The sequence below is a fragment of the Carassius carassius genome, chromosome 15, assembly GCF_963082965.1.
Source record: "Carassius carassius chromosome 15, fCarCar2.1, whole genome shotgun sequence".
Lineage (NCBI taxonomy): Eukaryota > Metazoa > Chordata > Actinopteri > Cypriniformes > Cyprinidae > Carassius > Carassius carassius.
The window spans coordinates 8,814,295-8,820,294 of NC_081769.1; positions in this window are offsets into that span (position 1 = coordinate 8,814,295).

The window sequence follows — 6,000 nt, forward strand, 5'->3', positions numbered from 1 at the left end:
CCATGACTCACGTCTCTAGCTCGATTTCATTGGTCAACCCTGTTACGTCACCTGAGAAGAAGTTTGGACGTCGTTGATGGATCCGTCGCTGACAAATGGTAAACATTTCTTTTCAATAACATTTTATTATTAGAAGTATTTGTAGGTCTCTATTTGAGTTTTTAAAATTATTATTAAAGTTTTCATTTCGCTCTCAGGAGAGTACGCATGTTTTGGCTGTGGTGAAGACCAAGCCGTACATCCGAAGGTAAAAATAATCTCAGTAAAAAAATAAAAAAATAAACCTTGTAACTTTACATATTTATATATTTTACTCAATGACATGACATTCGATTTCCACCATAATTTCTTGTTATTTATAAAAAAATATATTTAAAATAATATCATGATATTATTTAATACAGTTTTATTTTTCAGTGTAAATTATTACATTTTATAGGTATAGATAATCACATTATTATAAATTGTATTCATGGGTCAAATGTAAGAATTTGAAATAAAAGTATTAATGAGATTAATGGGAAAATGCCCTCTATAAAGGAAAAAAATAAATAAAAATAAATACCCCTAGATAAAATTTAAGGGTCTCAGCTGATAGAAATCTGATAAAAATATTGCTTAAGAATAAATCATATTTGCAAACACACACACACATATACTACCAGTCAGTCAAAAATTTGTGATAATAATGAATGTAATAGTTCTTTGGAGGAAAGGAAGAGGACAAAGGGGTCGGCTGGACTGCTGACATATTTATTAACTCAAACTTCACAAACACCAAATGGTGAATTTTACTCTGACATCAACACGTTCGCACAACACTTCCGGTTTACTCTTTCCGGTTTCCGATTCACGTCAGCAGTCCGTCTCTCTCTCGACTGCTTCTGTCTCTCCTGGCGTTTTATACTCTCTCCGTGCCAATTACTGAAACGAGAAACAGGTGTTGATAGTTTTTGCCCAAACCACTCACTTACCGCTCGTCTCCTGATTCTCTCTCCCGCTGCAGACTTCGCTAAACCACGCCCCCCTGCCACATACCCCCACCGCCCGTCTCAGGCCAGGGAGCCATCCGGCCTGCAGCCAACCCCCCCCCCCACCATTTCTAGAGAGGAAGTCGGCCACCGCCATCTGAACACCCGGCCTGTGGATCACCTTGAACTTAAAAGGTTGAAGAGCTAGATACCAACGAGTGATCCGCGCGTTGGTATCCTTCATGCAGTGGAGCCACTGCAGCGGAGCGTGGTCCGAACAGAGGGTGAACTCCCGTCCCAGGACATAATAGCGGAGGGTGAGGACGGCCCATCTGATGGCAAGGCACTCTTTCTCTATGGTGCTGTACTTAGCCTCTCTCTTCGAGAGCTTCCGGCTAATGTACAGCACCGGCCGTTCCTCCCCCTCTATCTCCTGGGACAGGACTGCCCCCAGTCCCCTGTCCGACGCATCTGTCTGCAACAGAAAAGGGAGAGAAAAATCAGGAAAGTGTAACAATGGCCCGCCACACAGAGCAGCCTTGACCTGGGTAAAGGCCTGCTGACACGGCTCCATCCACTGGACCGTATCTGGCACCTCCTTTTTAGTAAGGTCAGTCAAAGGGCTGGTGAGGTCCGAATAATTAGGAATAAACCGTCTATAATATCCCGCCCGCCCCAAGAACAGCCTTACCTCCTTTTTGGTCTTGGGACGTGGGCAGCTCGCAATAGCAGCTGTCTTATCAATTTGGGGACGCAACTGTCCATGCCCCAAGTGGAAGCCCAGATACCTTACTTCCACACGCCCAATCGCACACTTCTTTGGGTTGGCCGTGAGCCCCGCTCCCCTCAGCGACCTCAGGACAGCCCTCAGATGCTGCATATGCCGCTGCCAATCATTACTAAATATAATGATATCATCCAGGTAGGCAGCCGCATATGCAGCATGGGGCCGCAGAATCTTATCCATGAGGCGCTGAAAGGTAGCTGGTGCCCCGAACAAGCCAAACGGAAGGGTAACAAACTGGTGTAATCCAAACGGCGTTGTGTGTCTTTTCTCTGGATAATGGAGCTGCCAATAGCCCTTTGTTAAGTCCAATGTTGAATAAAAACGAGCCGTGCCTAGCCCATCAAGCAACTCGTCAACCCGCGGCATTGGATACGCGTCGAATTTCGACACAGCATTCACCTTGCGGTAATCCACACAGAACTGGACTGAGCCGTCCGTTTTCGGAACTAAAACTATCGGGCTCGCCCAGTTACTGTTGGATTCTTCTATTACCCCCATATCAAGCATAGCGCCTAATTCAGCCTGAACTACTTTTTTCTTGTGCTCAGGTAAGCGATACGGCCGGCTGCGAACTACCACGCCCGGCTCGGTCTCGATATGGTGCTGAATCAGGTTAGTACGGCCCGGTAGGGGCGAGAAGACGTCGGCAAACTCTGCCTGTAATTTCGTTAAATCAGAGAGTTGGGACGGCGAGAGGTGATCTCCACCTGGAGCCAGGGCGAGGGATTGTGGTTTGATATTCGCCTCTGGTCCGAGATCATCCTCCCCCCCAATCACCGTTGCCAACATCACTAATTCCGCCTCATTCCATTTTTTTAGGAGGTTGAGGTGATAGATCTGACGGGTATTACCTCATAATCGAGATCTCCGACTTGTCGTGCGACCTCAAACGGTCCCTGCCACTTAGCCATTAATTTAGAGCTCGACGTTGGGAGTAATACAAGTACTTTCTCTCCCGGTGCAAATTTGCGTAATCTAGTTCCCCTGTTATACAGTTGGCTCTGGCGGTCCTGGGCTTGTAACAAATTCTCCATTGATAGATGGTCCCTCCTCCCAAGTTTCTCTCAGGACATCCAGCACCCCTCGGGGCTGGCGTCCATAGAGAAGCTCAAAGGGGGAAAACCCTGTGGAGGCTTGTGGGACCTCTCGCACAGCGAATAACAAGGGCTCTAGCCACCTATCCCAATTTTTGGCGTGTTCATGAACGAACTTACGGATCATGGATTTAAGTGTGCGATTAAACCGTTCGACCAGGCCGTCAGTTTGTGGGTTATAGACGCTAGTTCGAATCGATTTAATGCCCAACAATCCGTACATTTCGCGTAGCGTACGTGACATAAACGCCGTACCCTGATCAGTGAGGATTTCTTTTGGAACCCCCACCCGGGAGATAAGACGAAAGAGGGCATCCGCAACACTTTTAGCGGAAATGTTGCGGAGGGCAACTGCTTCAGGATATCGTGTTGCATAATCAACTATGACTAATGCAAAGCGATGTCCTCGTGCCGATCGCTCTAATGGCCCGATGAGGTCCATCCCAATTCTCTCGAAGGGGACCTGCATTAAGGGAAGAGGGCGCAAAGGCGCTTTTGGGGCGGCCGGTGGGTTCACCAACTGACATTCCGGACAAGACACGCACCACCTGCGCGTTGTCATGAATGCCCGGCCAAAAGAAATGGGTCATGAGGTGATTCAGTGTTGCTGCCTGTCCCAAATGGCCCGCCATAGGATTAGAATGAGCAGCATGGAAAAGCATTTCCCTGCGGCTCTTCGGAATTAACAATTGGGTTGTATTCACTTTTGTCCGAGCGTCTTCACTTTTGTCCGAGCGTCTTGATCCGGAACGTCCGGGACCCGGATCATCGTCCCCACCTCCATCACTGGACACCTGTCCACGAAATGGTCCGGGTCCCCGCAACGCCAACAGGCCAGCCCAGACCTACCCGCCGCCCCAGTGGCAGGGAGTGGATTGGAGAATTGGCGCGGAGAAAGCAGAGAAACGGAAGCACTGTCCCCTCCGGCAGCCATAAACCCCGCCCCCCTGGGCGGGGCCCTTGGATTCACGAAGTGCCCTTGGTCAATCCCGCCCCGCCCCCGAGGAGGGCCGGGTGGACGGGACCTAGGGAGAGGGACAATGACATGCTCCACGTCACTTCCCTCGGCCAGTAGCCACTTGCGGCAGGAGTCCCGGAGCTGTTGGGCCATCGCAAAGGGGAAGTTGTTGCGCAGCTACCTGGGCTTCGCCGGAGAGCAGGGGGATGAGGCGCACTGGCCACTGCTTGCGGGGCCACCCGCACGCCTCCGCCGACTTCTGGAAGAGCTCCAGGAACGCCTCCGGATCGCCCTGGGGCCCCATCTTGTGCAGCGGCAGGTGCATGGGCGCGGCGGGCGGCCCGGCAGCCTCGGCGCGAACCTCCTGATCGATCCAGCTCCGGAACCTCTCACCTCTCTCCTCTCTCCTCCTGCTGGGCCTGGACGATGGCTTGGAAGTGCCTCTCCTGGTCGGTCCTCAAGTCCAGCAGGGCCTGGTGTTGTTCGCGGTGCAAGACCACGTGGGAGGCGATGATGTCCGCAAGCGGCGTGGAGGACGGGCTTTGCATGGCGGCGGCGGCGGTCCTTCTTCCTCCCGGGTTTCGGCACCAGTGTAATAGTTGGTGGGAGGAAAGGAAGAGGACAAAGGGGTCGGCTTGACTGCTGACGTATTTATTAACTCAAACTTCAGCTCAAACTTCACAAACACCAAATGGTGACTTTTACTCTGACATCAACACGTTTGCACAACACTTCCGGTTTACTCTTTCCGGTTTCGATTCCCATCAGCAGTCCGTCTCTCTCTCGACTGCTTCTGTCTCTCCTGGCGTTTTATACCACTCACTTACCGCTCGTCTCCTGATTCTCTCTCCCGCTGCAGACTTCGCTAAACCACGCCCCCCCTGCCACAATGAATTATTATTTTTTATTTTATTTATTTATTTATTTACTTACTTATATATTTAAGAAGGAAACTTTATATTGTCATAACATTTTGCAAGATTATTGTTTTTTTCTGTATTTTTTATCATCAAATGCAACCTTGATGAGCATACGAGACTTATTTAAAAACACTACTCTGCAAAAGTTTTTTGCCACTAGTATTTAATTTTATTTTTTATTTTTTTAATAAATAAACTTGGTTTACTGTTATGTGTCTAAACGTTGGGCCATCTCAGTTATAATACTAATGGGTGAATTTTCTGTTTGGTGACTTCTTTTTATTATTACAGAACTGGTTGCCTCCTGGGTATAAATATCACTTCTGCACCTATCGTTTGTGCACTACAGAAGGTGACTCACACCTGGACCACACAAGTTTTGAGGCATCACTAAGAATTGCATTGACAGAAATTTGTGAAGTAAAGGAATGGGTGGGAAAGCTTAGTGAATCATCAGGAGTGAGTTGGAGAGTGGCAGTGACAAAACCAAATAAGGGACAACGTGTACTTTATAAGGTGATATCAAATAATTTAATTCATCTTTACACTATATAAGTGTAAGACCATTAGTTACACTGAAAATGACTTTACAGTAAATTTTGATAAAATTCAGAATTGTACTGTGCAAAAGGCACATTAGATTCTTCCCCCAAATTTCAAGACCATTATTTATATATGTATTATTTATATTTCACTTTATTCTGCCAGTAAGTAATATCAGTTAACACTGACTTTTACCATTAATTGTAATAGTCCAGTGAGATTTGTATCCCTGTGATGGACTTGCTATCTGTAGACTCCAGTATTTGTATAACCTTAGGACAAGTGAGATGGATGGATGGATGGATGGATTAATGGATTGATGGATGGATTTGTATATGCACAGGGGATCTGAAATCCTATGGTTCACACATAGATCAAATCTCACCATCATCTAGTCCATCTGGGATTGCATAAAGAGGTGAAAAAATGGAGAGACACTAAATCCTGTGGCAAAATCTCCTATACACTTGGAGAAATCTGCCTGAAAATCTAAATGTGACGAGTGGGGCGGGGCCGAGAGACGTGGGAACAGGAGCGAGGCCGGTGGAGTGATTGGAAATGAGCGACACCTGCTCGACCCACCGGTCTCGAGTCCCACAGAGGAGATGGAAGGATATAAAACAGGAGCGATGAAAGTGAAGGACGAGAGAGGACCAGGCCTTGGTTGAGCAGGTGTCGCTCATTTCCAATCACTCCACCGGCCTCGCTCCTGTTCCCACGTCTCTCG